The sequence below is a fragment of the Populus alba genome, chromosome 1 (assembly GCF_005239225.2).
Source record: "Populus alba chromosome 1, ASM523922v2, whole genome shotgun sequence".
NCBI lineage: Eukaryota > Viridiplantae > Streptophyta > Magnoliopsida > Malpighiales > Salicaceae > Populus > Populus alba.
The window spans coordinates 18,960,585-18,969,618 of NC_133284.1; the positions used below are offsets into that span (position 1 = coordinate 18,960,585).

Here is a 9,034-nt window from a genome sequence, read left to right on the forward strand (position 1 = left end):
ATCAATATTTTGTAAGAACCAAACATCTTCTGCATTAACATCTCTAAGAAAACCCAAACAAACAAAACAAGTTTAAATACTTGGGGGAATGATCAGACTGGGGGCAATTCAAGAAACCCAATAGAGTTGGCTTTATAATTCCTCTTTTAAGGAAGCAGAAATGAGAAGTAGGATATTTAAATACTCCAATGTCTCTTGAGGAGTCATCATAAAACAGGTCACAACCACTGAAGTAAAGTTCACTTGATAAATGAGTATGCCGAGATCATCTGAGCTCATCAAATGAGCATCTCTATCTTGGAGATTAAGTCTAAAAGTTATAGCTTGAGCAATAAAAAGAAAAGGGGCCATGAAATCTTACTACAAGGATTAAAGTTTTGAGAGATAGAGTCCACGAAGAAAAGGGGCCATGAAATCTTACTACAAGGATTAAAGTTTTGAGAGATAGAGTCCACGAAGAAAAGGGACCTATATTTTTCAAGTAAAAAAACACATGTATAGTGACCCTAAAGCATTGCATTTTGACCTTTACATGGAGTCTAAAGAAGGATTCCTCAATGAGTTTCAATTAGTTCAGCAAAGAAAAGCTATTGGAAGTTTAATTCCTATTAATATAAAAGTAAAGAAAGCCCAATCTTCAAGACATGAGATGAGGCGAGACCTTAAAGATTATAAGTATATAAATATAAAACATATCATTTCGAGTGCACTTTTAAGCCAATTAATTTTTTTACAACATCTTTGAAATTATTCTCTCCCAAGTGCGCCTTATGCCCTCACCTTTTAGATAGTGCGTTGTCAAGCCCTATGTCTTTTACATAGTGCTTTTAACACTATTTCCTTTCGAGGGCACCGTCGTGCCCTCACTTTCCAGATAACTCACTATCGAGCCATATCTCTTTCACAAAATGCTTTTAGCACTTTTTTATTCTAAATGCATCTCTAAGCCCTCATTTATAACATTTTTGTTATATTTGTCATTCTTCGAGATATATTTAAATATCCCATCATGTTGAAAAGGATTAACCATTTTTCATTTGGTAAATCCGTATCTTTTTTCTTCTTTTCTTATCTAACAAGCTTATTATCTAAAGCTTTTAATGAGACTTTCTGTTGTAAGCATTTTAAGGAGGGAGCAATTCTCATAACCTAATTTTGGGTTTCTTCTAAAATAATCTTTTTTCCTTTTAAATAATAAAATGAAAAACAAATAAATTATGAAAAAGACTGGCAACTTGCATGAACAAGTTGAGAATGGTTTTAAACGTAAGGAGGAACAAAACTAAGTCTTTAGACAAAATCAGGAACCCAATTGCTAACCCAAGATTAAAATACAATGCAAACTTAAGGTTAAATTAAATGATTATCAGATGAATTTGTTTAAAAAATAAGTTTGATTACTTAATTAGATTTTTAATTAGGTCTAATTTGATTTAATTACAGGCCTGATTAAATGTTTAATTAAGTTTATGAATTTACTTTGGGTTAACTTAAAAGAATTAATTAAGTGCAAGGACTTAATTAGATTTTAATAGGTTAAATTAGTTTACTAGGAACGTAATTGGTGAAACAATAAATTTGGGCTCAATTTATAAGATTAGAAATTTTAGAGGACTAGATTTTAATTTTGACAAACTCAATTAGATGAAATAAATGGTAAAAATTGAAAGAAAATCAATGCTAGGGGTCAATCAAAGGTTAATTGAAGAGATTCAAGAACAAAAATCTTTTCGCAAAAGGAGAAACAAATTCAAGTACCAAATTTGGTTGCAAATAAGGAAGAAATTGAAGAAATTTAGAAAATTAAAGACCAACTGAGGATGAAATTTAAAATATCCCACTTCGAGGATAAGTTTGAAAAACACACAAAACTTATAGGGTCATTTTAAATCTTGGCAAGGGCAAAATTGAATTAATTTTTGAAAATTAGAATTCAATTAAGGACCTAGTTAAACAATTTGAAAGATTAAGATGTGAAATCAAAAGAGAAATTTTATGACATAATTTAAGAATAGAAGTGTTAAAATAATATCATTTCATTTAAATGAAAACAGTGTAGTTTTGACTGTGTTTTAAATAAAATGACGTGTTTTTGGTCAACACTAAATAATAAAAAATAAAGCCAGATGACATGGCGTTTGACATTGTTTATTGTCTTCTTCATTTCTCCCGTAAGAAAGTTGACTAGAGTCTCTTTTTAGAGAGCCATTTAAGGCCTTCTCGCGCTTGAGGTAAGACAAAAGGCATGCTCCTCTAGAAAAACAATCAATCACTAATGCAACTTACCATATATAGGGTGTATTGGAGGTGATGTATATTAAATAGGAATTGCCTTTATCTGATTTCTAATGACATGATAAAATAAGGAGATTGGAAGGAATCCTTCGGAATGTTTGACTTTGACATGGAATTACTTGGAAAATGAATTCCGGGAAGGTAGAATAGAAATAAGTATGATAAAATATGATCATAATATGATCAAGTAGTCAAACTGAAAAAACATTCAATAAAAAAAATATTTATTTTTTTATTTACTTTACCCAATTCGTTTTTTTTACGACATGACAATCAAAATTTGTATTCCTGGTTTTTTCTCGAACAAACATCAAACCGACGTTTGAGTTCAGATTGAAATTTTGATTCATTAAAGGTAAGCCTATTTTTTTTCTGGTTCTAAGACCCGTAGTTCGAGCAACCAACTCGTTTTTCAAATTGTCTTTCATTATTAAGAAAGGGTAATGAAGATAAAATATGAGCTTGCTTTTATAGGCAATGGTAATTAATCGTTGTTGTTTTAAAGTCAATCTATTCACAGCCGTCTAGATAATATTTTTTCTTGTTCACTAATAAATCGACTAATTAAACTCATGTTTCTATAATCAATTCGATCCCTTTCCGATCCAATCAGCGGCAGACGGCCTAATGAAGAGATCGCTTGGGCTTAAGAAAAAGTCGCTTGGATTTATCCATGGCTTGTTTATTTTATTCCTTTTTTCCGAGAATTCTATTTCCTTTGGTCGGATAAAAAATGCTAAATGATTTCGAATTAAGAAATAGGATTTTGCTTATTTCTATTTAAATATATATAGTATATATATATATATATATATATATATATATTAACATATGATATGCTAATAATATGATATGTCAATATGTCATTTTTCATTTTCCTTGTAAAAGTCACACGCAGTTGATCGATTCCATCTATTTCTTCTTTATCTCCCCGTGAATTGTATGTTTGTAACAATAGGGACAATCGAATTTTCTCAACTCCAATCGACTAGGCCTATTGTGTCGATTATCTTTGAGTAATATATCTAGACATGCCTATTGATTTCTTATTAACACTCTTTCGAACACAACTGGTACATTCTAAATAACCCTATTTAGACGTTTTACCATTGGCCATGAACCTCCTTTTGGTTTTATTCACTGTCAACTCTTCTATTTTTCCTATCCGAAACGAAGAAGAAAAGAAGGAAAAAAATACAAGTTACTAACTCGAAATCAAATTATGAAAATTTTTGTTGCCGCCAATATAGTAAAGTAAAAATAAAGTAATACAATGATTAAAATTATAAAAAATTATATTTACATTAGAAGTATATTTTAGATTAGAAGTTTAGATTAGAATAGAAGTACAGTCTTTCACCTATTTTATTTCAACTTCTTGTATGATATTGTTGCCCAAACCGAGCATTTCCACTTCTGTTTCTCTTAATTTAATTAAAGATTTAATTAAAGTAAATTTACTTGAAGTTTGAACCCAGTTCCGTGTTTTGGCTGAGGTTGAATCCACTCTTATTCTTTCTCTTTTCTAACTTATTCGAATTAGAAAAAAAAGGGTAATAGTCAGAGATATAAAATTGTGTCTCTAAGTTTCTTCACCCCCCCGTGTTAATAACTAGAATTAAAAAAAAGGAATGTCAAAGCATCCGGGAAAAAAATGATTGATCTCTTATCAATAGACCTGCTAAAGACCGACCGAACCATAAAGTACTTATTCTGGCGCTACGGATAGATATGTTTTTAGATCTCTGCATAAAACCTTATATTAAATAGTTCATCGCTTAACCCAGAACCTCTCTCACAGATCATTAGGTTTCTAGTGACCATGATACTAGGTGGTAACTTTTTCAATATTATAATTTTATAATTAAAAGCCAAAAGAGGAAAACCTGCAATTCCAACGTCATGCATGCAACGACATTGTTAATCTTGAGTTGATAAAAAATGTTGTTGTCATAATTAAAAAAAAAAAAAAAGTGATCTTGAAAAGATTTTTTTTCTAAACCACACTTTTATTGGTCATCATCCACGGTATATTTGAACCTTATGAAGCCAAATAGGTTGCATTGAGGTAACTCTGGCGGAAGTTAATTTTAAAACTCGGGTTAGATAAGAAAATCAGGTCAAGAGATTACAAGGTTGACCCGCTTGGTCGGGTTGAATAACAATGCCAAATAATTCATTTTTTTTAAAATCCATTTCCAATTTTTTATTCTTTGAAATTGAATCCTTTTTTATTTTTTTTTCTCGGATTTCATCTTTCAATCATTTAATTAATTTTGAATTTGGTCTTCACAAATTTGTTTTTGGTTTATTTTTCTCTATGATGAGTTATTGTAGTTTCAAAAAAAAAAATCTTGGCACCTTTCAAATCGGGAAGCCTGAGTCATCTAACATGTTGTTTCATCTAAATTTAAAAAATCATATCATATTGATTTTTTTTTAAAGCTAAACCACGCTTTTTACTCAATCGTCTAGGTTGTTTTTGGACCTTTTAAGTCAATTGGGTTAATTTTTAAACTTTGAACTATGCATGGAGTCCAGTCAAGAGAAATTTAAAGTTGACATGTTAAATTGAGTTTAATAACAATAAATATCATAAAAAGTATGGATGAAAAAAAAAAATACTAGTTGATTTTTTTAAAAATAGCATTGTAGCAATATTCAATAGTTTTATCAAAACTTGATTTAAACTACTAGGTTAACCCCTTCGAACTGGTAAATTGGATAACAAAGCTTGTATGATTTATATAAAAAAAATAATAAGAAGAAAATGACCTAAAGAGTTGCTTTATTTTTTTAAAAATAACAAATTAACTTGAAATATCCAAATTAAACTTCAGGTATACTTTTAACTAATTCCATAAATTTTAAAGTTAAATAAACTAAAAAATTACTTTATATTGATCACATCGGTTTGTTGAATATTTGATAGATACATGTTCTCTTATTATTGTTGTTTTCTTGTAAATTGATGATATATTGTTTAATAATACATGGGATTATAGGAACTTATTTAACATATTTGTTCAGTTGTTTGTTTTGTTTGTTTGTTTTTTTTTTTTTTATCATAAACTCATTATTATTAGTGATTTATATTTTTTGAGTAAATTGTAAATTAATCTCTTTAATTTTGAGAAATGACTTAGTTAGTCTTTTTTTCTTTAAAAATTAATCATCTTAATCTTTGATAGTGTTGATCATATTTAATTTAATATATATACTTTATTCTAAAAAAGCTATATTCATCATTTTTTTTCATAATATTCTATCTATTTTTTTAAAAATAAAAACCTAAAAATAGATGAAAATAATTAAATAATTATTTTTAAAACAAGAGGGACTAATTAATTTGTTTCTCAAGACTAGATAGTTCAATTTATATTTACCTTTTTTTTTTTTTTTCAATAAACTGGACGTGTGAATGACATGAGAACTTAATATATCATTTGGTTTGAACCTTATGCAAAAACAAAATAAAAGATAAAAAGATTTGTTTCATGTTAAACCTTCAAAGATAAAAAAAAAAAAAAAAAAAATATATTAATAAGTTTTCCATAAAAAGTTTGTCAACGTATTAAAATCTTCAAAAAAAATTAAAAATATCCATAATACAGAGAAACTTCTCAAATATTTAATTTTATTTTATTTATATATTCACTTGTCAAAAAATAATAAGTTTGTCAACGTTATTAAATCATCTTAAAAAAAAAATAAAATAAAAGTATCATAAATACAGAGAAACTTCTCAATATTTAATTTAATTTATTTTATATATTCACTTGTCAAAAATAATAAGATGGATTTGATAATTTTGACAACTAGGGTAAGCCACTTTCCCTTTTCTCCACCGGGAGCAACTTTAGACATTACTCACTTAAAATGGTAAGAAAATGGCCATGATCAGTCACCAAAAAAAGATTTAAAAAAAAAGAAAAAGAAAAAGGGCAAAAAATCAACTAGCCTAACGGAACAACAGAAGAGAGACGTGGACGCAGGAATAGAGAGAGGGAGAAAATTTAATTGAACGTTTATGCAGAGTGGTACGAGCCCTGCCCCATTCTTTAATCTGGTCCCACTTTCCCTGCATAACCCTTTCACTTTCACTTCCCGATCTTGTCTTGTTCTACTTTTTATATTATTGCAAGGAAATCTCTTTAATTTGCTCTCCTACAAAAAGCTGTGTTTGGCACTCTGATAGGGCTGTCTTTTTCTGATAAAAAACAAACAACAAAAAACTTGTCTTGTTTATCAAGATGGTAGGTCATGGGTCACTATAAGGAGCGTACATCTTCCATAGATAAATTTTTCACTTGCTAAGCCCCCCTTTCCTGTATCTTCTCCTCTGCCTCGAACTCCCCATCTCTCTCAACTTTCAGCTCTTCAACCACCTCCTCTCACAGATTAGCTAGCATTCTCAATTGGCACGAATACTGAAGAAAGCAGTACCAGGTCAAGAAGACTTCAATCATGTACAACGTCGCTCGTCTTCGTCTTTTGCGCACACCAGTCTCCCATCAAGCTCAAGAAACAAAACCCGATTGACCCAAAATCGAGAAGCCAAGAGACTGCAGCACACAGAGTTATGGGTTGTTAGAAGGCCGAGCCTGGGGCCAAATTGGTGTGCTCCGAAAAATCCGCCAACTTCGCCAAGAAATCACCGTATTTGGCTCGGAACATTTCCACCGCCGGAACATGGCAGCTCAGTGCTCACGGACATCGTGTGCCCTGAGTATTAAAGGTTGACCTGCCATTTGGAATTTCCAGAACTTGCTGCCTTCATACCGCGCCTGGTGTCATTTAATGCCACGGTGACATTTCAAGCAGCTGCGGGCGACGAAAGGCTGCTGCTAACGGGTCGACTTTCAATCACCGTCACCACCCTCATCATTGATCGTCGTCATCCGGTATCGGGTTGAAGATTGTGGCAGATCCGAGGGAAGATACATTGAGTGAGAATCGTGGAGTTACCTTGAATAAGAAGGAAGCTTTTGACTCCCCTGATCAGTACACAAACCGAGTTCATGTTGTTTGACTCTATGATAGGTGGGTGTATCCACCTCTAGACTTGAGTGGAGAATTCTGCGATCAGTTACTGGGCCTGGAGAGCTTGATCCGAGCAACTTTGGGGATCCGAGTTGAATTAATACCTAATGAAATTGATGGTGTGGGCTTGCTCTTTATGACTGTATTTCAATTTTCTGCTTCCTATATAGATCCATAAAAATGTTTGGCTACTATCATCATTTTTATTTTGTACTACCTGTCAATATGATTGATAATACTGTTTCCTTAGACTAGCTTACATGCTTTCTCATATATCATATATCACACACATAGATCAAGGACGCTTGGTGCTTTGTAAATACACAGCATGTTTGAATAAATATTACTTTAGATGGTGTAATACAATTATTTCACATAAGATTTAGTCTTCTGTATTAATTTGGTTGATTATATGAAGAAATTTCTAGGAATTTAAATTTGTGATCAGAGGTCAATCTCCTGTCATTTCAGTTTTAAAGGGTGACCGGTAAGAAATACCTCAAAAATTACTCAGTTCTTTGATCTTATTTTTTTGAAATTATTAATTTACAATTTTTATTAAATTTTAAAATTATTAAACAATTATTATATAGTCATTAAATTTTGAATTAAAAGATTGTAAATAACATGTAAAATGCGTTCAAATATTTATATTAATAAAATAATATAATTATTTTTTAAATTTTATATTGGATATTCGGTTATTAAAGAAAGAGTTTTGGTAAAATACTCAGCGACAGGATTTCTCCAATTCTCAATTGAGAATAAAAAGGGTTACGAATTGATATTTGCTTGATACGAAGAAAATATCTTGGCTGGCCTGGTTTTAACAAAAGAACATGTTGGTGGGCCATGATGGTCTCTTCCAGAGTTAAAGATTCTTACAAACAAGACAACAACGACGGATGTACTTTAGAGTTAGTGTTTTTTTAACATAATAATATTTTTTATTTTAAAAAATTATTTAATTATCACACCTTTAAATAATTTTAAAAAATATAACAAAATATTAATTCATTTTAAAACACAAAAATATACCATCTCTTGTTCTCTTTTACCGTTTGTTCTTCCCGTGATTTAATTAACCTTCGTTTGCTTCTTCTCACGTTTATTTTATTTTGGCGTATTCCAAGTTCCGTTCTTCTTTCTCGCTGTAAAAAAACCTGAAACCTAATCTCTCCGAAAACTGTCATAAGCATGCTCGTCCAAAATCAACGGAAGATAAACTTCTCCTCTTTATATTCATGATTTTATATTATCTGTTTTTTTTTTTTTTTTCCCTTGTGTTGTGTGTGAATAAATCTAGATAATGGGATTTAGATTTATGGCTGTCGCATATCTTACCTTTGTTCCCCTTGCTTTTTCGTTACTTGTAGATTCGGTTTTCTCCTTTTAAATCAGGGTCTGGTAACTTTTTACCTAAAAATACTTGTCACCGTTGATTTTGGATCTTCTATCAACAAAGTATACTAGGTTCCAGTATATTCCCTGATTTATGATGTCTCAAATTCTTTTGCGTGAATGAATTGTCATTTTTTTTAGGTCGAAGTAATTAGTTTCTATATACATAGCAAGAATTTCAAAAGTTTTTTTTTTTTTAAAATAATATTACAATTTTATTAATATATATATCTGGGATCACTTTGTGCGTATCTCAACTAATCCAATAAATTTAAAGTTAATGACCATGTAAGTA

The 9,034-nt window shown here is 30.4% G+C and overlaps 1 pseudogene; it reads right to left on the reverse strand.

The window, feature by feature from the left end:
* Positions 1–7,012, reverse strand: part of LOC118063041 (homeobox-leucine zipper protein GLABRA 2-like) — a 32,689-nt pseudogene extending 25,677 nt beyond the window's left edge.
* Positions 7,013–9,034: the final 2,022 nt, after the last annotated feature.